The 26,479-nt window shown below is 38.6% G+C and overlaps 1 protein-coding gene across 12 annotated transcripts in view; it reads left to right on the top strand.

The window, feature by feature from the left end:
* PKP4 (plakophilin 4) overlaps positions 1-26,479 on the top strand; it is a 213,795-nt gene that overhangs the window by 31,896 nt on the left and 155,420 nt on the right. The window contains exons 2-3 of one of the 12 annotated variants that reach the window (XM_081142557.1): positions 13,863-13,944; positions 14,429-14,508. The exons of 9 other annotated variants lie outside the window; for them this stretch is intronic. The gene's annotated coding sequence lies outside the window, so the exon portion shown is untranslated. Of the gene's footprint in view, positions 1-13,862; positions 13,958-14,428; positions 14,509-26,479 lie in introns of all 12 variants that reach the window. 2 more of the 12 variants (XM_081142582.1, XM_081142558.1) reach the window with 2 other exon arrangements.

Below are 26,479 nucleotides of genomic sequence, written 5' to 3'. Positions count from 1 at the left end.
TGACCCTTCACCCCCTGCTCAGCTCTTAGCTGGAGGGAGAGAGATGGGTTTGTTTGTGTTTTTACGGAGAGTGCCTTCCCTCTCACATTCAAGGTTCATTAACCCCCCCCTTTTTTTTTCCTTCAGTGTCAGAGTATCAGAAACTAAATTCTACTCACTGCATTTAAACCCTATGTTATTTATGTGGTTTATAAAAGTTTCTTGCCATTTGGATTCAGTGGAAATAATTTTTAAAGTTATGTTTATCAAATAAAGCAAAAGTATATATAATGCTATGTTATGTTTGGCAAAACATTAAGATATAGTAGAAAGACATTAAAGTGAGGGGAGTCTGGATTCCTCAGGTCTCTCTCTTGTGCTGATGGCTCTAAAACCCTGGCTACAGACTCCCTTCCCCTCATTCCCAACCTTCTTTGGGAAAATAACTAACAATATAAACAATTTTTCTTTAGCTGTTGCTCATTATTACGGAAACAATTAGGGGAAATACTGTCCTCAAACTTTATTTTTAAATAGGCACACTAGAGATACTAGATCAAACAGTTGGATTTACTTTATTTTTAGTCAGCTTAAGGGTGTGTAAATCATTAATATCGGATGGCATCTACCTAGGGTGAAATTGGGATACTTGTAGCCAAATGTATGAGTTTAGTTTATGAAGTTATTTTGCCAGTGGATTGGTCAGTGCCACTGTGAACATGTTGAAGCAAGGGGATTTAGAGTGGTAGTTGCCCGGCTTTCTTTCCTGCTAGGCTTCTGGTACCTCTGTGATAACAGACATGGTTAGCAAGTCATATTTTAAAAAACCTTCAGAGGGAAAGCAAAACTGCTGTCTACAAGGACAAACATATTTACTGCAATTTTTTGAGGGGGTTAAAACCTACATAAGTAAATTAGATGTATTTTTTCATAGACTTTTCCAAAAACTGTAGCAAATTTTCACTTTTAATGGCTGTTCATAAAAATACTGTTGGTTTAAATGGTCAGAGTGCCTGATTTGCTATAGGTGGTTGAAGTCTGGAAATGGGAAATACCAAGTTGGAATAAGCAGACATTTTCCTAGAGGAAAAAGTGCAAACAGCAGTGCTCCCTTAGGCTTCCACGCAGGGAATGGTTTTCAACATCTGTCTAATCTCTATTGAGGTCAGGAGTCTATAGGTTTTAGTAGTGAACCACCCTAGAAGGTTGACGGAAGTGCCTTCTGTTTATTCTCCTCACTTAATATTCTCCGTCACTTCATTCACATTGCTAATCTGTATTTTGTAAGTTTGTTAGTTGGACTTTGGGTGGAATTATTCATACATCTCAGTCGGTGGCATTTTGTCATTGGTCTGGGCCAAGCCAGTGTTTTATTTAACTCTTGTTATCACCATCCCTTACATGTCACACCCCCTCCACTATCATAGGCATTTATTGTAATTTGTTTAGTGTGATTCTTTTTGTTCCAATGCACTCTTGTGTAATGAATATTTTGTATTATGTAAATTGTTACATAAATGATTTTGTTTCCATTCAGTTAATGTTTTCACTCAACCATTTATTTTAAAGATCTGTCCTTGGTCCTGTGTGAATATTATCTTGTTGATTCTGACTGTAGTTGAGTATTTTGTGATGTACATTCATCCCTTTTTCCCTCTCCACTCCTTCTGTGATGGGGATCTAGAATGCTTCCACCCTCCCACCATCACCAAGTGGACTGAATGTCCCTTGGGACCTGTGTGGCAGTTTCTTTGGGAACTATGCCTAAGACCAGAATTGCTGGGTCATGGACTTGGAGTACGTTTAGTTTGCAGAAGCCTTACTGATGTTCTCTAGAATGGCCGCATTCCCACACTTGGCTTGGTCCAGCTTTCTAATTTTTGCCAGCCTATCAGGTATAAAATATCTTATTTCTAATTTGTATTTCTCTGACTACTTGTGAACTTCATCATCTCTTCATCTGCTTGTTACCTTTTTTGGGGTATCCACCTCTGTAAATTTTTGCCCATTTATGCTTTGGGTTCTCACCTTCCTATGTTGATTTGAGAGACATTCTCATATTCTGAATGTTAGTCCCCTGTCATTGCAAAAATCTTCTACTCCCTCATCTGCCTGTAAACTTTATCCACTGAAAAGAAATAAAAATTTTTATTTATTTTTATTTTTGCTTTATGACTTGTAGGTTTTAAGTCCTTCACTTACCCTTAAGCTTCAAAGATGTTGTGCAACATTGTCTTCTTTTAACTTTATAGTTTTGCCTTTTGCAATTTGAATTTCCTCCATCTAGAGTCCACATCATGTCACTCCCCTGATTTGAAACATTCAGTTGCCTACAGAGTGAAGCCAGAACACTCACAGGACATATGAAGCCCCTCAAGATCTGTCTCTAATCTTTCCTCACATTTAGATGTGCTCACACTGCCACTTATTCACTGTCATACTCCAAGTACACAGAATTTGATATTTTCTAAAAACACCCTGTAACAGAAAAGTGAGCATTGTAACAACTTAAAGGTATTTTCCCTACTGACATCATAAAGACTAGGAAGAGGTATTCCTTTTGTTAATTTTTAAATAGAAATACTTCTATTTAAATTATAGAGGTAACGTATTATCATTCTTTAGGAAGTCAAACAATACAGAAATGTGCAAAGTAGGAAAATTCTGAGCCCCAACCCTTTCATACTTTTCTGTTTAGTAAACACAGAATCATTTGGGTAGGAGGCCAGGGGGGTAGGTGGCAAGGTGGGTAGGAGGCCGGGAAGGGTATAAAAAAATCCCAACACCTAGGCCCTGTCCCAAATCAAGTAACCCAGAATCCCTGGGATGGTACCCTGGCATTCTTAATAGCTCCCTGGGTGATTGTAATGTGCAGCCCATGGTAGAAATACTAACTCTTAACAGCACTTTAAGAAATAGAAATGGGTCATATCAAACACATTCTTCAGCATCTTGCTTTTCCCCCCCAGGTACTTGCTAAGTGAGATTTAAAATTCTACTCTTTTTTTTTTTTTTTTAAATATATCTTCATTGATTTCAGAGAGAGGAAAGGAGAGGGCGAGAGAGAGCTAGAAACATCAATGATGAGAGATTCATTGGTCGAGCCCACAACCCAGGCATGTGCCCTGACCGGGAATCGAACCCTGATCGCCTGGATCCTAGGTTGACGCTCAACCACTGAGCCATGCCCGGCTGGGCTAAAATTCTACTCTTGTTGTAAAATTTAACTGTAATGAAAAATTCTATTTATTTTGCAAATGTTATCAAGCATGCCAGCCCTGTTAATCAACTTGATTAGCATTATAGAGCAATTATTTTTAAAGTGATCAAGTATTCTTGTGAATAATGGTAACTTTTGGCTTACATAGTAGTAGTAGTAAAAATGCTTCCCTTGTTGCATTAGGATTCATAGTTTATCAAAATCCATAGTGAATGGCCAGTGGGTTGGCCTCATGGGCTCTTTGTGCCAAATGACAGAATATAGTCAAGCACTCTTTGGGAACTAATGTTTGTAAAAATTAGAAGTCCCCCCACCCCCATTGTGTGTGTGTGTGTGTGTGTGTGTGTGTGTGTGTCCATTTACTCAAAGTTTGTCTTTTTTTTTTTTAACTGGGAAATCATCGTTTCTCACATCCTAAGTCACTTCTCCAATGGCTTCTTTTCTCCTTAAACATCCATCTCCCCAGATTTTAACAGCTAGAAACCTGCCTGTACCTCCTGAGAATTGGCCTGGGCTCCCTGTTCCCTCTCACAGGACAGTATTTCACAGTATTTGATGCCCTCTCCTCTTCCTCGGTCTCTGTTTTCTGCTCAGCTCCCACATCCCTGCCTTTTTCCAACCATTTTTCTGCTCAGGCTTTGCTCCTGATGAAACTCTTGATTTCTTAATGGAGGTTTTTCACAGATCATCTTGCCCAGCAACACTTGGCCTCATTGACTACCCACTCCTTGGTGAAATTTCTTTTCTTGCTTGCTATTAGGAGATAATTTTGTGTGTGTCTCCTTTTATCTTTCTGACTCGTATTTCTTTTCTTTCTTTTTTTAAAATAGATCTTTATTGATTTCAGAGAGAGGAAGGGAGAGGGGGAAAGATAGAAACATCAATGATGAGACATTGATCGGATGCCTCCTGTACGCCTTCCACCTGTACGCCTTCCACCGGGGATCGAGCCCACAACTGGGGTATGTGCCCTGACCGGGAATCGAACCACGATCACTTGGATCATAGGTCAATGCTCAACCTCTGAGCCATGCCAGCCAGGCCTGACTCCTGTTTAAGTTCCATTGCCAGCTGACCACTTTCCTCCTGCTTATTTTTTAAGTTAACTTTTCTCCCTTTCTTATAAAAGTGTTATATATGTTTACAGTAGAAAATATGGAATAATAAGGGTAGACTATCCAAAATTTCACCACTTAGAAAGGGCGTTTTGGCCTTGATTCCTTTATTAAAATGGGATCATGCTGCATACCTATGATCCCATTTTAATAAAGCACTTGAGTTTCTCCCTACCTAATAATGTATATTTATCAAACAATTTTTAATGTCATAAACTGTTTCAATTTTTAAAAATTATTTTAAATTAATGTGCAAGTAAAATCAAATAATACGAAAAAGCATATAATAAATAGTCCTTTGACACCCCCTCCCCCTTTGCCTCAGTTTTTTCCCCACACACAAACACTTTCAGCTGTTTAGCTGTTTTTGTTCTGATATTCATCTCTTTATTTCTAAATAACATGGTTATACTATTTTTTGAGTCATTAGTATTGACATCATCTAATTATTATATAAGTGAAAATGTATATCCCTTTCCTCTCTGTCCATTTTTCTAATACTGATATATCACAATTAAAAAAATTAAATCACTATTCATTGTTTGCATTATTTTGACTATGTAAATATTATTTATTAATGAGCCAAGTAGTCTTGTCTTCTTTTAATACAAATTTTTCTTTCCTCCAGTAAAAGTATTTGCCTCATTTTTCCATTTCCTTAATTTTGTTTTGATTTATCTCTAACTCTTCCCATACCCTTCTTCAGCCTCTTAGTACCAGTGGCAGATAACTGAGTTCCATTGGCTTCTTTAGACCCACCCTCTTGGAGCCAGCCCTCTGTTTTCCTGCTTGAAACTGGGCTGCTTGCTCTCTAGGCACCTGAGTAACACTGATCAAGGGTTATCTCCTGCATATCAGGAGATAAATTCGTTGATACAATAATGTTAGCAAATTTGGGGATTGGAGAATGTCTCAGAAAGTCTCTCGTCCCTGTAGGTGTCAAGCACTTCATGCTGGCAGTGAATATGGTTCAGCCCAGCCTTCTGATTTGTGTGTGCCTACTCATTTGTCATCACACTTTTCCTTGATGTTTCAGGAATACTAGTCTAGGTCTGACCATTGGTTCCCTCTCTTTCCTTTTTCCACACTCCCTGGCTCCTGTGGATCCCTTTTCTCAATCTCCTTTCATTCTCCTGTGTGATTATTGACTGCATATGAACATCTTTTGGGAAGAAGGGAATGGAATCCAGGGGTGCAAAATTCATTTAAAATGAGGCTTACATTTTCAGACTTCAGGAAATAGGCAGACTCTTGCCATTATGAAACTTGGATCATTTTCTTTTTAAAATACAGGACTCACTGATGAAGAGGGAAAAGCTGTTTGCACTTAGCATATTTCTCATTATACTTCAACTCAAGATATTCATCTATTACAGTACTTTAGGCATTTGCTCTGTTTTCAGCACTTTAGGACAAGAGGTTATATATTTTCATTATGTGCATTCTTATAAAGTCATTTCACCTCAGTATTAAAATTGTGTGTTTTTTATACTGTGGAAGGGGAAATGAATTCGGTTTAAACAAAAAAGATTTCTTAGTAGTAAAAAAAAGTGACCTTTTATAGTCTTACCTGAAGTTCAGTGAAAATATCAACTGTACCAAAAATATACTGAAAGTTGTTTGCAATAGTATGAATAAGTAACTTGAAAATATACCTTAGTTATTTGAAAGTTGTTGAGCAAATTATGAACCTGATATGTCTGAAATAACATTACAGATCATTTGTTTTGAAATAAAATATTTGAACTAGGTAATCACAGATAGTAAAAATAATGTAAAATATGGTAGTTGATTACTTTCATTATTCAATTTTTTTTTTAGGAATTTTAATATGGAATTTCCTCACTAATTGCAAAGACTTTTTCGAGGTACTAAATATTCTTATAGGTAAAATGCATTTAACATTTCTTTTCATTTGTAAGTAAATAGTTATTAAAAACCAAATAGAAATTATAGTTTTGCTATTTGCTTCTGTAAATTTGGAAATATTTTAACTGTTTTGAATCTATTTCTTTACCAATGAAATGAGGGTAATTCCTGCCTCTAGAGTTTTGTGGGGATTTTTTTTTAATCCCAAGCGAGATTAAATAAATGCTCATTTTTTAAACTTTTGCCATTTTGGTAATAAAACGATTAAGACAATGTTGTATCTTTTTTTTTTTTAGACAAAGAAAGACTAGAAAGAATAAAAGAACCCCTCCTGCCCCTATACTGATGAGGATCAGATGGTGGAGCTCACATTGCTACCACTCTTCTGTTGAGGAAGTCGGCAGTAGGCATCAGTAGCCTTAAAAAATCCAAAAAGTATCTTTGGTCCCTGAGTTCTAATGTGCTGTAAGGCAATAATCACTCATATGGACAGAGATTGTTTACAGCTGAGTTGTTTCAAGTATTAAAAACTATAAATCTAAATACTGTGTTAATACATCAGACAATAGATTTCTATGTAGCCATTAAAGATAGTAATGTCAAAAAAGGACAGGTGTATGTATGAACTTTTAACCTTTCATTATGATAAATTAATATCAGTTTAAACATATTTCTGAATGACTACAGTGGTAAGCTAACGTTTGCCAGGTTATTTCACTTCCTTCTGTAGTCTCAACACTGAAACAGGGAATAATGTATCTCAGTTTTTTTCTTGAAGATTAAATGACATAATATGTATAAAGTGCTCTGCACTGTCCAATTCATAGGAAATTTTAATAGATGGTTGCTGATGTTGCTATTATAGCATTAACTTTTCAAAGATCAGATGCAGACTAGACATCATATTTCAAATACTGTTTCAATTTTTAGAATTCCAGTAAACAATTGATTTCTCAGTATATAGTCAAAATCCCCCCAAACAAACAAACAAACATAAGTGTGGTGTAGAAGAACTCAGAGTCATCTGATATTTTATGAGTATTATAAACATCTTTGGAATGTAGCAGAAAGAGAATAAGGAATGGATCATAGGGAAGGTGGAAAGCCCGGGCATTAGGAATGAATGATTGTCTTGGGGCATTGTGAGGATGGGCACAATGGGGGGATTCTAAATTGTACATCTTTCCATACATTTTTAAATGAATGTGAATATAAAGTTTGAAGTTTCAAGGTGATTTGAAACGGGCAGAAAATCTATCCTGACATAAACATTTTACAGTCTTCACTACATTCTCATGATGGACCCTGTATTTTGGTTCTTTGTTTCAGAATTTTTGTTGTGATATACCTTAAAAATGTTCACACTTTATCATGTTATTAGTTTTACATAGTGTTCCAAAAATGTTAACTGCATTGTGAAAAGTAACTTTGTTTCTTGGGCTTCATTTTTCTTTTCAGCATTCCTCTAGTGGTTGTAATCATTGGGGATCCAGTTTATTATGCCAGTGTTGGCTATATAATCATCTCTCTGCTAATGCCTGGGGATCCCACAGTGTTAAACCATGGAGATAAAGGCAGTCTTAGGCTATTCTAGAGCTTACTGTGCTCTGCTTTGCCCTTACATACACTTCTGTTCCTCTTGTTCAAATAATGCTGTTGCCCTATGCCAGCAGTGGGAGGGTTGGGAGTGGTGTTTTTCTCCAGAGGTGGGAGATTTGGGGGATCCAGTGCTCTCCTCCTGACCAGGCATGGCTTTCTGCAGCACAGGTGTTGATGTTGACATCACATAGCCTGTGGCTACCCAGGGATTGAGGCCATGGGGCTCGTACATCAGTTCTGTGCTCTTGTATTCAAAATAAGTGTAGCAGCATGTACAATAAGAACAGTAAAATACTCCACATGAAAGAGGCTGCAATAGGAGTCCAAAATAGCAATTACTTTAGATTCCCCACATGTTTGAGCGATTTAGTATGTTGGTTAATAGTGAAGACTTATGAAGCTTGATTTTAAATGCATAAGACTAAATGACCCATTGGGCTTTTTTTTTTTTTAATTAAAAAAATTGACTTTTCCTGAGTACTGTAGATGTGTGTACTGCATGAGGCTGCACAGCCACCAACCCCAGTGGGCAGTATTCCAATGGGGACCACACTTGAAACCCAGAGCTGGCCTAGCAGCCTTCCTGCTGAGCAGCCCCATCTGGTACCTGTCAGTGAGGCATGGCATTGACCCACCTTGCTGCAACTCCTAGTTTATTCTTAGGAGAAGTCGTTCCTTGTGACCCAGTTGTGTGTCTAGCTCTAGAGAAACTGTAACACCACTGAGTTTTGGCCAGATAACATTTAACACATGTCTGCACTTAAGTTAGAATATCAGAGGTCAGTGTTCTGATTATCTGAAAGGATAACTGGGCATGTGTCCACTGGCCCAGAGGAAAATTTGTCTTTGTGTGGGTGACAGAGCAGAGCACCACTGACCCCTGCTGCAGCTTGAAAGCTCTGTGGCCTGACTTGCTGACAGTGTTATAAATCATGCCATTGCTTTAGTACTTATTCTCCATCCACTTGGTTAGAAACGAGGTCAATTATTTCTGGGGGGGAAAATTGATAATATTTGGACCAAGTAAAAAAATGACCTTACCCATAGATTTTTCTCAGACCTCTTGAATAAAATGAAGGATATTGGAGCACAAGGACAATAGAGATTGGAAATTAGAAAGTAGGATACATGAACTGAACAAAGTATCACCTCTGCAAACTTGAATTTGCAGTTTCCGATTCTATTCTTATGCACGGTAATATCACAGTTATCAGAAAGCAAGGTGGTTAATCTCCCAGAAATGTTAGAAAGTTCTAGTTACTGAACTAATGCTAGAGAAACTAGTCATAAAAAGTCATCCTCAATAGTAAGTTGTTGGCATTTTTATGGACAGTATATAAAGTAATTTAGTTTATTTTACATTCATGAATAATCAGGGCAGACTAATCTTGTATGTTTGTTTCCTAATTACCCTGTTTTTAACACTGCCATCATTTCTCTTTCTACTGAAAGAGAACATCCTGACCTCAATGCAGTGCCTGCACCCATAGCACAGTGGCCAGTGTGAAGGTCCCAGTCAGCTTAGTGGCTTCTGCAGAGAAAGCAATCATCCTAACTGCCAGTAATGACAACCTTGTTGATTATACCAGTCAGGGTCTATTATTAATCATGCAGAAATGTTCATTTTTGCCTTACAAGTATGTTTTTATTCTTTAGTAAACATTCATAATAGCAAAAAAATAAAGATAACACATCCTCATTAAAACCTGAGTTCTATAAAGAAAAGGCACAAAAATCTCTATTTATAGATACTGTATTTTGTTTCCCTGAGCAACAGAAAATGCAGTTCTTATTTAACTTTGCAGCAATGCCATGAAAAAATATCCTGCAGATGGTAATAGCATCCATTTTTTTCATGGAAGTACCTCCAAGTCAAAGTCTATGGCTCACTTCAACCATGGAGTCCCTGATACCATGCATGAGATTGAGATAGCTCTCCTGTGTTGTCCCAGGGCACCCTGGACTGTGGAACTGCTCTTGCCACTTTGGGGTTGGAACCTGGGCCAAACAAAAGTAGCCTATAGCTGATGAAGTTGTGATTCCAGATTAGGTTCTTTATATTTTCCTACTGGCCTTCTCAGAGTGAACTACCAGACCTATAAACCTGCTGTGTCCAAGCTGAGCTCCTACATCAGCTCTTCCTCTTGTTTTTCCTAGTTTCATTTTGATACCAGACATAAAACCATAACTCATCTTTGATTTGTCTCCTTCCCCTGCCCCATGTCCAGTCAGTTATCAAGTCTTACTGACTTATTTGTTTGACTTATTTCTGTAATATTTCTGAAACCTACAGTCTCAGTTCAATTCCCACTTCCATTTTTCTTCCTACCTGAACTTTTGGGATAAGCGCCAAACAAGGCCTCCTGTGCCCGCTTCTTTCAAGCCAGCCTAACGTGGTACGTGATATAGCTAAAGTGGTCTTCCTGAAACATGAAATATCTCCCTTCAGATATTTCCATTGGACCCCTGATGTCCATCGTACATCACACAGAGCCAGACCTCTCGGCCTAATCTGAAAGTCCGGTCATCCTTGCATTTCCCCGGATTTAATCATTTCCCAGGATTTAATCATTATCCCCTGTAGGTATCTTGTCGCTCAGCCAAACTGGAATGATCATGTCCATACACATCCTGTAGTATGTTGTCTCCATTCTTGCTGACTCTGCTCTTCACTCTCTTCGGAATCTTCCTCCCATTTCGTTATTCACTGTGAAGGGCTTTGTACCCTTCAGGCCCTGCTCAGGTATTTCTTTCACAAAGGTGTTCCAGCACCCCCTTCCTCTTGCAGACATGTGCCGTGTACACACCATTCCCCACTTTATTTGTACCTCCTTTAATTACCTCAGGTGCTTTTTAACAGTGTATATGGCCATATGTCTTATTATTTACTTCTGAAGTTAATTTCTTGGAAGTCAGCATTAGCTTCTGATTCACGATTCTGTTCTTTGTGGTACTAGTTATGGTGCCCCACACATAAATCAATAAATGGATTCAGAGATCTTGGTTTTTAATAGTCCCACTTATCTGTGTTGTTTTTTTCTCTACAAAAGGCCTTTGATATTTGGTAATATTTATAAAATTGTTTAAGAAGTAATGGTAAAAGAAATAATTTTTGACCAGTTATAATAAAAGATAGCATTCCTTTGTGATCTAACCAATTTTATGAGGATTTTGTGGTAATAGTTATTATGTTCTATTTATAAGCAGGGAAAGATAGACTTCTTATAATAGAGGTAGAATGGAGACATTCCTACCTTTTCATACTTTCCATTATAAATCTATAAATCAATCTTATGTGTTAAGTACATTTTTTATATTTTTAACAGGCTGTGGTAGTTTGTGTATTGGGGAAGAAGTTGTAAGGGCTGGCCACTGTGAGAAGTGATTTCCATACTTTTGTTAATGTTCTAATGTTCTCTGTAAGAGAACATTTTAGACTCCAGTATTAGAGGGAAAGAAATACCTTTCCATGGACTAATGGGAAGGTATTTATTTATATCCTGAGCAGCTCTGACAATTGTGTCTTTAGGAGCTATCTCATCATTCTTGTCAGCAGCTCTGTTTTGGACAGAATGGACACCAGAGGGTTATGACAGACCCAACATCTTAATGTGCAGCTTCCTTCCTTTTACTCTGCTGCTTGAGGCTGCCACTAACTAGGAGCCATTTTGTAGAAGCTAGGGAAATTTATCATAGCTACCAGAGCTGGGCAGAGCTAGGTTTTAGATTGAGCTTGTCAGGGTCAACAAGCATCCTCCAAACTCGCCAAAGGAGGGTCCTGGCTCAGCAGCACTCTGCCAACACTGCTTCCTGGGGCAGGCTTTCTGACTCCGTCATACCCTCCTGAGCTCTGGCCTCAAGTGGCCTACTTGACTTCTGAGATGTGTAACCAAAAAGACTAACATTACCAATGATAACTTTTCACTTAATAAAACACAATAAAGACCCTACATTTATTGTTGCCATGCACCTCTGCCTTTTTGGCGTTTCTGGGTATTCACTATGTCACTTAAAATGAACCATTTTCTTTCTAATTGCTACATGCCAGGTTGGTTTATGTGCTTCTGTTTCTCAGCATTCCACAGATGCCGTAGTACTCAGAGCTGTGCTTTAGTGCATCTTCACAGATTTCTCCCTCCCTGCCCTGCAGAGTCTCCCTGCTTGAGGTTCTTGTGCAGCAGCTGCTTGCACACCCTGCTGACATCCTTCCATAGCACATGTCCAGCCAACTGAGTTAAACTGGAGTGAATGTGCCTTCAGTGCCACTGAACTAGCTGAGTTCCAGGACTTTGCCACTCCTATCTTGCCCTCAGATGTTAGGTGTTTTGTCAAAGAGGCAGGTTTAATTCGGTGAAAGCAGAACCAAGTTTCATTAGCACGTTAGCGTTGTTAAAGGTACATGATTATTTGTCTCTCCAAATTGTGTTGGTTTTGATTCATTTTCATACTATCTTCTCAGCACAAGGACAGCATCTACTTGGCAAGGTTTTCTTGCCTAAAGCAGATTATGACCTTGATCTTTTCACTTACTTTTCAGTCCTTAGTATCTTTAAGACTATAGGATCACTTGTATGATCACTCAGGGCTTTCCCACATATACACTTCACGAGCATGGTGGTTAGCATTGGGCAGGTTCTGGACAATGTTTGTAAAGCACATTTGGTCATTCCTGCAGTCTCACTGGGGTTTTTCTAAGGCTGAGAGCAATTAGCGAAGTAAAATAGAGTAAAAAGGAAGCCATTTATGTTACTTTGCTTAACTGCATTCATGATGAAGCGTTGACCATCCATGTGGGTGTAAAAGACTACAATAGTGAAGCCTTAAGATCTTAGGAAGTACATAAGAGCTATCTTATTTTAAGAACTGGTATAATCCACATTGACTGATGATACCAGATATATTGATGATGGTTTCTGGAAATAAGTTACTGGGCTGACACATTTGTGCTCTCCATGTCCATTAAAACCCAGCTTACTGCCTTTGTAGCTTAGGGTTCATAAGAATTCTGGTTCTAGTCACTCCTGAGATTGATATATCTTCCTAACCCTAGTGCGGGGGCTCCCCAGTGAACTTTCAGAGACACTAGCTGTCATCCCCAAGCTAGTGCTCTGTGCTGAAAACCATAGTTTCAGTTGTTGCTCAAGTCCCTTTGAGCTTTAAAATTCTGTGACAGAATGCCTCACCGTTAATTCCTGCCTCTGCTCATTCCCTGACATCTTACCTGTCTCCAAGTCCCATCTGGGCTGCAGTTGAAATGTCTTCTTGGCACCCTTCACCGTCAGCACTCTTCATTGTCCCCACTCACCTTCCAGGCAGGTCACTGTGGTCTCTTCTAGCTGAACTGCCACCACTGGACTTCTCCAGTCCCTTAGCCCAGCTCAGCTCATGTCAAACATACCACTGCTGCCCTTTAGAGAAATACCCAAGTGCAGTTGGTGACAAAAGGTGGTTCGCAAAGTTGTGTTAAGTAACCTCACATGCCAGTAGGTGCTGATGGTGATACGGAAGGTTTGTTTGCACGCGATGCAGCCTCTACCGTGTGTGAGAGGTGGTTTGGGGAAGAATAAAAGTAGACATTCATAAAAGCAAAGAATAGTAAGCTTGCTCTGTTTTAAAATAAACTTTTGGCACAAATCCTTGAGACTTTCTGCTCTGGGGTCTTCTATTTATATGTTTAAGAATGCCGTGGGAATTCTTGGTAAGAAGTGTTAAAGACTGGAGGGCCTATCTTATAATTCTCTTAGCTTTGCTCTTCACATCTGTTTTACATAAATCCAGTTCCACCTCCCCTCATAGGAATTTTTCAGCCTAATTAAAACTTTGAGCCTTAATACATGTGAAAGAATTGGAAAAGCTCCTGGAAGCAACATTTGTCAGATGAAATAAGCAGTACCCAACTTGTTAGCTGTACTTGATATGCTTCTGATATTTCAGAGGTGCGTTTCAACTGATGTAGGAGATACGGAGAAGGATTTCAGTGCTTTCATTTGGCTCGAGCTTCATTTAGTTGGTAGCTCACTCTGGCACTTCAGCTGCGCATTCCCTTGACTCTCCTCTTGCCTCTCCCTTCACCCTCCCAGGATTCAGAATGGTCACGCTAACTTATACCCAAGAACTTTAACGGCCAACTGAAAGAACTTGCTACTAGAAGTCAATCCTGCGGTAATTTCATAAAGTAAATTTCTGTAAAATTACATTATATTCTTCTCATGTAAAGTAGTATTTCATCACATCATTTACTTAGTGGGGATACACTTGTAATCTTTTAACATTTGTTTTTGAAAATTCAGATTTTATATTTTTCACTGAAATGTCCTGTTAAAATTCTGGACATTCCAAGTATTTAAATACCTATTATTTTTTAAATGGAAATTTTAGCAGTTGGGCAAAGCTTATACCATTCATTTACTTTGAACTATTTTTAATCCCAAGCCTAATAAATGACATTTTTTAGTTAATTACTCACAGTCTCAAAGCATCATTCCTATAGTTAAGAAATTATGATCTCTAACATTTTTATTTCAAAATGTTCTATAAATATAAAGCCAAACTGCACTTTCATCTTTATGTATGCAATTATGAAGCACTTTGTTTTGTTATATTATCTCTTATTTGTTATTTTGGAACATCAATTTTCAACGTTTAGTGTGTCTGGGAATCACCTGGAGGAATTGTCAAGCACAGAAAACACAGATTGCTGTAACTGTTCCCAGCATCTCTGGCTCGGTAGGTCTGTGGTGGTGCTGATTCTGCTGGACTTCACTTTCAGTACCACTGGTTAGGATTCTAGTAAATAGTGGCCTTTTATGATTTTCAAATATAATGAGTTCGAGATAGTGGAGAACAAAAGAGATAAGAAAGGTTCGCCATAGCTTTTGTGGTTCACAGTTATAGTCAAGTTGCCTTTTAGCCTATAACCTTTTGCTCTTCTCGGGATATTGCATTCTACTCGTTTTGATTTAAATGTATATAGTGCTGACAGTATAACTGGTATTACTTGGTAAACAACCAAATGTACACTGACTAGTTTTCTTTAATAATTTGAGAGGTGGTGAATGGAGCACTGCAGCGACTATTATACTGTTAACTTTGCATCTGTATTTGAAGCTCAATACAAATAGGTTTCTATATAAAGCCCTGATACATAGTGGACACTCAGTAAATGTCGGAATGAGCAAATGAATGTGCAGGTTGCCCATTGCCCCCCCCCCTTAATGAATGGGGTTACTCCTTCAAAACTGATCTGACTTTGACTATCCAAGAGTTATGTGGTTAATCAGCCTTACCATTTTGTTGCTTCTTGTACTTATCTTCCTGAAGGATGGTAATCTCACTGATAATTTAGCCCTACTAGAAAGAGTAGGAGACAAGTTAAACATAAAATTAAGCCTTCACTTTTCTCTCACTTGTTAGTAATTATTATTTTTAAATTTATCTTTATTGTTGAAAGTATTACAGATGTCTCCCCTTTCTCCCCCATTGTTCTCCTTTCCCCCCCATTGACCCCCTAGTAATATTACTGGAATAGGTAGTACAAACTTTAAAAAGTTCCTTTGGGGATGATTTGGGTTCATAATTTAAGCAGGTTTTATGATCTTCTAAATAAATATTTTTAAAAACTTTATTAGCTAACCTAGAATATAAGTGTATAGCAAGTTAGATATTATTTTTATATTCTTCTTACAAATTCACAGAAATTTCCAACTCTATATTATTGCATTCTAACCAAGTTTATTATGATAGTCCCCAAAATAATGAAAACATTGAATATTTATGTAATTTTACATTTCCCAGTTATTTCAGTGATGTTTCAACTTCATTTTTTATGGCTGTGCTGTTTATTATAACAGATTAAAAGTCACTATGGATTGCCGAACAACCTTTTCATATCAGTATTCCCAAAGATGCTTCTTCCACATGGGGAAGTGGACAGAAAGCTTGTAGGTGGACATTAAGAGAAAGTTCCATTGCTGTCCTGCACTGATGCCATGATGTCACAGATTCTAGCTTATAAAACATATCTATACTGCTCCTGTTTACTTCATGAGGATATGTAAGAGTGAATTGGATAACCATTTTTAATGGTTTAAGATGCTGAAAAGGAAAGTACTCCGTAAACCCCACATTTAGGAATGAGCCGTGGCCATGCTGAGTTGGAGCATCTGGAAGGACACCATGTTGATGGCCAGGACACATGAAAATTGGAACAGAGCTCAGGGCTCCAAAATCATGTTTCTAGTGGTTAGCCTAGAATTGATCATCAAAGCCTTAAGATTCCACCCCCCACCCCCCCAAAAGTAGATCTACCAAGAAAACAAAGACAAACCCTTAGGAACCCCTGGAACTTAGGAGGCATCAGAAATCAGAAAGTGGAACTCTAGTCGTATGACCGGGGCTTCACTGAAGCCCAGGTTCTTCCTCCTGCACCCTGCTGCCTGCTGCCTGCTGCCAGCTGTTGCTTTTGATAAACTGGTAAACATAGTCTCTACTGTAGTACTCATGTAGCTTATTTTTGAGATGAGGGTGGATGAGATAAGCAGATCAGGTGGTGATAAGCGTTAAGATGAAAAAGAAAGAGTGGGTGAAGGGGAAAGGAGTGAGGGTCATAGGATGACCAGGAGGAGGTGGGTCAAGGCCAAGGTCAAGGAGTTCTCTCAGATGAAGTGACTTTGCAGTATGAGGTAAGAGACTCAGACTTGGAAAGGACACATGCCAGAGCCTGGAACAGAAAGTACAGAGGCAGTTGGCGGGGGGGGGGGGGACGACGACGGGGGACGGGGGACGGAACGGAGTGCTGCTGTCCCTGATGTACAGATGTGGGACTTGGGGACACAAAATGTGGCTGTGGCTCTGCTAGCTTAACTGTGGGGAGGGCCTCTGAAATACTCAGGAAGCACATCCTTCAACTGCAAGTTGGAACAGTCCTCATTCTGAAACATTAAAACATTTGGAAAATAGTAAATCTGAACTTTTCCCCTCAGAGCTATACTGTGAAATTTGAATTTTTAAAAGGTTGCATAGTATGAAGAAAGTATTTTTGAGTTTGGTGGTAACAGACTCAGGCTTCTTTTGGGTTTCTGTTGCTTTGGTTGCATGCTGCAGTTGAAAGAACCCTGCTTTGAGAGCCAGCAGACCCATTAGCAAGACTGGGCAACTTGTGTCCTGGCTCAGAGCCTCCAGTCATCTCTGTTGTGCTATCTTGATGTTAAATAATCTTCCTCAGGGAGCTTCCAGGCTGACTGTGGTTGAGGAGATCAGGAGCAGTAGCTCCTGCTTTTATTTTTTTATGTATTGGTATTACTCTCTAGTTTATTTAGAAAAAGGGGGTTAAGAAAATAATGAATTTGGAAAAGCACTTAACTAGATGAGCTTCAAGGTCCTTCCCAATTCTGGAGTTCTGTGACATTGCTGTTTTTATTAGTCCTCAAGTATATGTTGCTACCACATAATCTAGCCACAAAAATGTTTAGACATGTGTTGGTGACCTCAGGCATTTCTGACAGAAGTGCTTCTTGACTAATCTTGTATTTAGTACAAGGGCTTCCTTAGTAATAGTTTCTGTGTTTAATACTATTTGTTTTGTGATTATTTTTTAAATCTGCTCAAGAATTGACATCATTGTCTCTTCTGAATTTTTACTTGTCTATTTTTAACCTTTTTGTAAAACTTTATGAATTGGAATATTCTAAAACTCTGAAGAGAATAGAAAAGGAACATTAGAGTGGAACTTTTCCCAATTTCCTCTGACCAAAGTGCTTATATGAAATGTTGCCAAGAAGTTTCTGTAGATGTAATTTCACCTTGTATACTTTTAGGGTGGATGCGCCAGCCAACTGCTGGTTAAAATATTTTATTTTTGACTACGGAAGATAAATCAAAGGTGCTTAAGAAAACAATGGCTAAATGTTTGCTGAAAGTATCATATTTAGTTTATGGTCAGGACACAGTCTTATGAGGCGTTTTCACTCCTTTGCCTCATGACTAGCAGCATGGAGTCATACAAAATCAGGGCTGGAAAAGGCTGAGTGACTTCCCTGGTCACATAGACTGTTTTTGTTTTGTTTTGTTTTGTTTTTTGTTTTTTGCTTTGAAGGCCAAGGTGGTAGACATGTCCATGTACTTTGTGCATTGCCGAGTACAGATTGATTGGTATCACACACACCACAAGTGATTGGTCATTCCGAGTCAGAACACACAGGCTCAAGTCTGGAGAGAGTCCTGTGTGTTTCTGAATGGTCCTGCTACTCACCGCTGTGCTGTGAAGGCATGAAGATGAGTATGCGCTGCTCATGGGAGTGGCTGCTTGTGATGTAATTTCAGGAGCTGCTCATGGCAGCTGTTAGTCGAAAGTAAATTGAAAACCAGCTGGTTTAGATATCACAGCGGTGAAGATCAACGGAGTACTGTGAAACTGGGGCTCAGTTGTGGCAACGTGAGACTGTCCCAGCTAACTCAGATGTGTTTCATCTGACACTCTCTCAGCTTGATCCCATGTTTAAATTGCTTCATTTGAAAAAAACTCCCCTTTTGGGGGGAATGAATTGCAGGTCCTGACAGAGGAACAGGCTTTTGGCTTCTTGGTTAGTTTAGTTTTTTTGTTTTGTTTTTTGAGAGAGCGAGAGGAAGGGAAAGGGAGAGAGGAGAGAAACATCAATGCTAGGAACACTGATCTGTTACCTCCCGTATGCACCCTGACTGGGGACCGAACCCACAACCTGGGTAGGTGCCCTGACCAGGAATTGAACCAGCGACTTTTTGGTGCATGGGATGTAGCTCAACCAACTGAGCCACATTGGCCAAGGCTAGTTTAGTATTTTTCAGCTTTTTTTGACCATCAGATTACTGAAGTTAACATTGATGTCTTCCTCAAACCTTTTTAGTTTCTCTCACAGATGTCAAAAGAGCAGAGGAGATATGTTGTATTAAGCAGTTGGTAAGAAAGTGATATTTAGGGCTTGGGGTCCAGAGAATTTCTTGAATGTGGATTACTAGGACAAGCTCTCCAAACCTTTGTTGCCAGTTGAATGCTGCAGTGTAATGTGAGCCCAGAGCTCTCTCCATGGTGAGCCTCGTCCTCTATTGAAAACTTCCTGGATCCATCCCCAGTAATGGACTTCCTCCACCTCTGCTTGTTGTACTTGACCACAGAGTGGGTGCTGCCGTTCTCCTTTTAACAGGCACATCCAACTTTCCTCACACAAGAACATTTTATCTTTTAGACATTCCATATGAGATGCTGAAAATATAAATAAAGATGCCAGTGAGGGAAAGTTAGAAACCACTGCATGTCCTAGGCAATTGCTAATTCCACTGACAGTTCTTGCATGTGTTTTGTGATAGGTTATAGTTGATATATAAGTAGAAACTGAGAGGTCCAGCTGCTCTCAGAGTAATAGTAGTCTCTCAGAAAGATCAGAGAATTGTTGGGCTTTAAAATGAGCAATTTTTAGTGTCTTTTTCTACCATCTTCACCAAACGTTGAATTAAATGTATTATTTATCATAGTACCTCTGATGTTCAAAAATATATCTTTTGCTATAATTCTTATGATTTGTGAGGGTACATACTTCCATGTGGACAGATGGTACTTTTGACACAGCCTTTATAATCCTAGTAGGCTGTTTGGGCATAAAAATTTTATATTCACACTATTACCTTAATTGTAGAGAGATTCTGGGGTGGCTGTGGAAAGCCTTCCAACACGTGTTCTCTTTCTTTGCATTGCCAGGGTTCTGAATATTTATCAATCATTACTTATTTACACTCTGTAATGCCATACTTTATTGGTGAATGTTCTGCCTTTCAGAGGGCATTTGGTAGTTCTCTGCAGTATCTAAGAGAAATATGAGCATATCCCTATCAGTGAACTTCAAATCACAGTTTATGATCTTTAGATTAATAAAGGCAAGTCCTTCTCTATCCACTCCCCCCAATTAAAATGACACGAAAATGCCTCTAGGGCACAATATTTTAAACTCAAAATATTTATTTTTGAGATTTGGTTATGTCACATCAATTTAGATTCTGATAGATTATGAATTTGTAATCAATTCAGTTTGATAGACTGAAGTTATCTTTGCATTCTGAATAAATGAAGTATTAATCAAAAAGGAAGTAAAACAAAATTTTAAGAAATGTACACATAGTTCATCTTAGAGGTACTTCGCCACACTATTGCAGAATCACTAAACGCTGCTTTCGATTTATTCATTAAATCAGCGCACAGACATCTGTATTCATTAGCAGTAATAAAACATACTGTTAAAATGCAGAATAATCCAGTCCTGTCATTTTCCTGCCCATTTAATCTGGCCAGGTGATGTTTCAGTATATTTAGACAAAATTGAGACTGTTACAACAGCTTTCTAGATTATTCTGGTAATCAGAGTTCTGATTTATTGGGTTTCATTAAAAATACACATTAGTTATACACTAGATCTACGTCCGAGAATTTAGAAATACCAGTGTGATCACATCGGGACACAAATTGTGTTATCTTCTGCTAATGGAATGTAGCTTCCTTGACTTGGGGTTATTTTCCTAAATTCTTCCTTTTAAGAAAGTCAAAACCCTCACCTGAAAAACAAGTTACCCAACTAGGAAGCTGGAGAATGAAATCTGATACTTTCCGACAGTTTTAGTGCCAACTGCTGAACAAAAGACTTCTTTAGGGAAGCAGTTTGCTCAGGGGTTCTTTGAATATGAGCCATCTAATATATTAAACATTTTTTCAGTAAGTGCAGCTGTAGAATGCCAGTTTGTTTCCCGCTCCTCAGATAGCAGAACCAGTTCTGTCAGCAGGCATTGTATGAAATGCCCTAGCACATGTGTCAGACACCAAAGAAAATACAGACGTAGACGACAGGGATTCTGGTTTCAAGTAACCCAAGTCCAAATAGATGAGAGAAATATCTTAAGGAGCAGATAAAAGTGGGTGAAAATGAACATTGTGCATTGTTAAGACTTTAACTAGATTAGTCAGGACTAGAGGAGTGAGTCATACCCCCAAAAGGGAATTTCAGAACACATCTCATGAGGAGTGCCTTCTTAAGGATGAGGCACTTACAAAGTATGTGTGTGTGGAAGGAAGAGGTTTGATGAAGCAGCGGCAGTGAGCCTGTTTTTTCGCTTGTTGTGCAGTTTGAAAGACAGGAGGGTGAGTGGCTGTGCTCTGGAAGCTGCTGGAAGCTCAGGGCTGGAGCTCTGGGAGGGAGTGGGTAGAGGGGCCCTTTCCACTTCCCCAGCCTCAAACAGTTGATCAAAGACCTCAAAACAGCACCAAATTGGGAGATGTGTTAAGAGGGAGCCACTGCTGGTAAGGATCGCCACAGTTTGAGACAAGCACATTCAGAAGGACACCTTCCAAATTTCCACGTAACTTTTGCCTCTGATGTCTTTAGTGACCTATACTACTGTATCTACCTTTATTGTCCCTTTGCCATTCTGCAATCCTCCAAAGTCCAGCTCAATTCCTGTTGTTCCAAAAGCCCACCGAGTGGTCAGGGAAGACCCCTGTGAGCCAGTGAATTGAGGGAGGAGCCCTGAGAGAAACGTAGGGGAGGGGGAACATCCAGAGGTCTATAAAACCCACAGTAGAGGTCTCTACTACCTAACCAGTCACTCCAGAACCTTCAAGTTGGTTGTTTTTATTTTCAATACATACTGTATTATCGCATTTGAAAGTGTACTTTTTGGCCCTGGCCAATGTGACTCAGTGGTTAGAGCTCAGCCCACACACCAAAGGGTCTTGGGTTCGATTTCAGGTCATGGGCACGTTCGGGAGGCAACCAACTGATGTGTCTCTCCCCCTGTCCTCCCTCCCTCCCTCCCTCCCTCCCACTCTCTCTGAAAATCAATGAAAAAAATATCCTTGCGTGAGGATTAACCAAGGAAAAAAAAGTGCTTTTTGGTTAATTTGAGATACACAATTTTATTTGAATGCTAAAACTTACCAGTACTCCAAAACAAACAAATGTTCTACCCTTTGGAAGAAATGAATAAATTTGGAGAATTTGCTATAACTTTGGGAAAATTTGATGTACTGTTTACCCAATGAATAGCATTTGCTCAGTTACACAATGACTAATTGTATTTATATAAGAGAGAGAGAGACAGAAACAGACAGATACCCCGAGACTAGTTAGGAAGACATTTTCAAAGTGAAACATTTAAATTTTGCCATTTTATTTTTGTTCAGGCTTTCATACAGAAACCATGTATTTACCTTTCATCTGACTGTGACATGCCACTTACATTTTACAAGTGAAATAGGAGCATTGTAAGTGCAAGCTAGTCAAAATACCCACTCTGAATCAGATCCATTGGGGGCTTAAAAAAATCCTGAGTAATGCATATTTAATCATAAAAATGGGTAGTAATAAAGCAAATAGAAATGTTATGGTATGAATTATATCTTAATTTTTAAAAATGTTATGAATCACCTGTTTGGAGAGAAGTTTTTCTAGTTGCTTATTACAGATTTGAAGACAATTCTGTATTATTACACTATATGCATTTGTATGCGCCTGTACCTTGGGGTGACCACAGTAGAAACACACAAAGCACTGTGAATTTTAATGAAAGACTTTATTTAAAAATATGCAAAATAGAGATAATTGTCTAGGTGCTTTCTGGATATCATGTGTGGAATACTGAACCATATTATCCTGACAAGGTTTTGAAATTGTTTGCACTTAAAATAGTGAAATGAACTGTTTTTTGAAAGCAGAAATTTTAAACATTATTAGACATAAATGATACCCCAGAATTAAGTCATGGTTCTGTAAAAGTTTATTTAAACTAGTGAATTTTGAAAGAATTGAGTAGAATTTACCATTCATATGGTATCATCGCAGTGCACAAGCACAGCAGTGATGGAAAAGCGTGGCCCGGTTGGCATGTAAAACCTTCGCAGGCAGCCCTCCAGTATGGAGCTGTTTCATCTTGTTCCAGAGCCACTAACAGACTGTGTTACTCACGGTAACTAACCTTTTCATTTGTGTGAGCTTTGTGTTAACTCCTTCTTAAATTTCTGAACCAGAATGAGTGATCGTTCAGCTGGATTGTTGTCTGGGGAGAACAACTCTTGGTGGAGACAAGGCCTCCCCAAAATCACATCACAGAGCTTTGAAGTCACTGCGGCCCTGGCCTTGTCCTCAGCTTGCCATTATAAGAAGTGGGACTAATATATAAATCAGAGTGCTAATGTATGAATTCATAATTACAAAAATATCCCTGTTTGCCAAACAGGCTTCTGCCTTCTGGCATCAAGGTAGCTGCTGAACCTAGAATCCTGTCAAAGGTGAAGAGAGTTTCATGAGAGGTTTCATTTCAAGACCATCTCTGTCCCTTATAGTAAAAGATCTTACAGAGATCTTACTTTTTTGACTTTCTCAGTCCGGGCCAGCATCTAGGTTTTCTTTTCCTGTGCTTCATACTGACTGTTCCCTTCTCTGGTTCTGATGGTAATTATGATGGATCACAATCACATTCTGATTCTGCTCTGGATGTTATAGTCTTTTCCTTGATTATTTTATCAAGTTCTTTAGGTGAACACATTTACTGGCTCTTAGTTTATTTCCACCCATAGCCAATATTATCCTTATTTTATTGATTTTTCTAAATTTCTTCTGGGAGCAGCCCAGTTTTCTGTGTGTCCGGGTTTTGAGAACAGCTCCATGCTGCATCTGGGTGTACCCAGGGAGGATACTGAAGCAAGGAGGGCCACGATGCTCAGGACTTCTGTGTAGTCTCCTTCAACAGCCCACCTGGAAGGGATGGGCAGGGTTTCCTAGGATTACAGTCACTGTTGTATGCCCAGGGACTTGGCATGTGAAGGATAGAATATTTGTTGTCTCCTACAGGTTTAGCATGATATGCTCTTTTTAAAGTCTTCTTAAACAAAGTTGCTCTTTTTCCCACAGTTCTCTCCAGGCTTTTCATATGACTTACCACTACTCTAACTTGACACCTCCTGGCTTTTACTCTTTCCTGCTCCTCATCAGCGTCATCTCACACCAGGCCTCATCACCACCTTCTCTGAGGCAGTGACACCCGACTCATTTGAATTCTCCACTTCACCTTTCGCCCTCGTATTGGGCAGCACATGGTCACTCCGTCTCATCTCCAAAGCGCCTTCCTCTTTTCTCCTCCTCCTGCTCCCCACCCCAGGTTTGTATTGTTGGCATTCTCTGAATACAACACGTCGTCATGTTCTGTACCTCTGTCTTTATAGTAACTCTCATCTCTGATGACTCTCCTGCCACAATTATGTTTTATGCCTCTTTTCTGTGCAATTTTCACCCTATTTTTATTCCTTTCTTGCTAGACTATGAGCTCCTTCAGCATCTTGATGGTTCTGAAACCTCACACTTCCTGGCATATAAATGCTATTTCAAAGACAACACAGATTTGTTGTCACTCTTCTCTCAATTTTTTCATTCTTTCACTGAACAAATTCTAATGAACACTTACTATGTTTTAGTCACTTTTATTGATGCTGAAAATACAGTGGTGATCCAGATGAAAATCATTCCTGCTCCTGCTGAACCTAGAATGTATGGCTGGGGGACACAGAACATTATAGGAAATACTCAGTTTATACAGAATAGGAAATTACAGTGTAGTCCACTGCATGCTCCATCTGTCATCAACAAAGTTCTGGAGGCTCTATAAAGTTGATATTTTTTTCTTGTGCTTTCTTCAGAAAGCTGTTTGGAGATGTTAAGTGTGAAAATGTATTTGTCTTTTTGAAAACAAACTATGGTATTAAGCATACAGAATCTCAGCTGAATAAAGGAGACTGAAAGATAAGCATCATTTCTCTAACTTCAGCTTGCTGAAGACATGGACAGAAAGAAAGGATTGTTTTGCAGTTGTTAATCTACCTACTTTATTTTTTAATGCCTTTTTAAATCTAGAATTTTCTTTTACTCTAAAAGAGCTACTTAAGAAATTGGAGATCATTAGATGCATCATTGCGCAAATCAGAATTGTTAAAAGTGACTTTAACAGGTATGAAATCAATAGTTTTGACGATACTCCAATTCAAAACTGTTAACTTTCCTCTTTTACCTGTGCTTTCAATAAAGCACCACTTATAGATTAACATCTGTCCTAAGCTGGACATGTTTCAGACAAATGCTTATGTGAGATGTGGAATTTATCTCCTCACCCAAAGTACCAGTATGTACCATGCACCTAGGGTATTTCCAATGAATGTTCATGAGACAAGTATGAAAAATATAATTATGACTTGCACCTGGCTTGGAGCAGGCTGAGTTTTGTTTTTGGGTTTTTTTCTGGAAAATCATTTATTCCTTCATTTAGAAACTAAGTTTTCCATGAAATTGGTACCCAATTTACAGCCAAAGCACAATTTTGTGCTTAATTTTGTTGGCAGGAATCTTTATTGGAAAAAACGTAATTTTTTTCTGTATAATTTTCTTAAAAGTATTTAATTAATTTTTTAATAGTCCGACATTGGAAAAGCAGGAGAGAGCCAAATTTTAATTGTGAAGGAGAGAACAATATCTCTTTTAGCTACTTTTGCTTATTAACTGTGGGATTTCTTAAAGTATGCTCCTTAGAATTTTTTTTTAAATATATTTTTTATTGATTTCAGAATGAGGAAGGAAGAGCGGGAGAGAGAGAGATAGAAACATCAACGATGAGAGAGTCACTGATGGGCTGCCTCCTGCACGCTCCCCACTGGGGATCAAGCCCGAAACCCAGGCATGTACCCTGACTGGGGTCCGAACCTCGATCTCCTGGATCATAGGTTGATGCTCAGCCACTGAGCCATGCCAGCCGGGTGTGTTCTTCAGAATGTTAATAAGTGGCCCTCAAAAACAGTGGAAGTCAGCCCTGGCCTGTATGGCTTGGTGGTTAGAGCCATCGACCTGCATACTGAAAGGTTGTGAATTTGATCCCCAGCCACAGTCTAGGCTCATTTGGGAGGCAACCAATCAATGTGTCTCCCCCCACCCTTCTCTCCATGGAGAGAGTAGTCCACGGAGCATAACTTTGAGAACTTTAAATTTTAAATTGCACCTTTCAAATTAAAAATGAATTTATAATTTAAATAGAAATCTAATGCAGAAATTCTAAAAAGTTTAATATAGAACTTCTAGGTTATTTTCAGCTAGACAGCCTAGTATAAATCCCAAGACTGAAAAATCATTGAGCCAGTTCATGTAAAAAGAAAAATCAATATTGTGAATGAAAAAGACAACCACTGCATAAGATAGCAGGTTGTTACTAGATTGTATACCTTTTATTTTTAATGCACCCTTATTAATATTTTTAATGCCAAAGTCCTTAAACAATTTTACTTTATTTTTATTGCCTCTAGTAATTCACTTATAAATTACCATATTTCTTAATACCCATATGTGCTGTGCTAGTGATTTTATTAGTCTTTAATCTTTGTTAACACTAGCATTTGATATAAAAAGCTGATGATAAAAACAAATCTTTTATTTAAACAGCTTGAGATTTGATATGGCTTACCACATCCTTAATTGCAAATGATATAAAACAACAGTCTAGGGAGGTTTTTGAAAAATCTCTTGAACCTAAAGCAAATTTTTAAATATAAAAGCTTAATAAAATTAATTAATGCATTATAGGTGGGCTTTTTCCCACCTGGGGTCCTTCTGATGCACCTGTCCCCTTTTATACACGTGCCTGTTGAAAC

This window comes from Miniopterus schreibersii, assembly GCF_964146895.1.
Source record: "Miniopterus schreibersii genome assembly, chromosome: 7".
Lineage (NCBI taxonomy): Eukaryota > Metazoa > Chordata > Mammalia > Chiroptera > Miniopteridae > Miniopterus > Miniopterus schreibersii.
The sequence above is the reverse complement of the archived record's forward strand: the minus strand, read 5'-3'. Positions and strand labels throughout refer to the sequence as shown.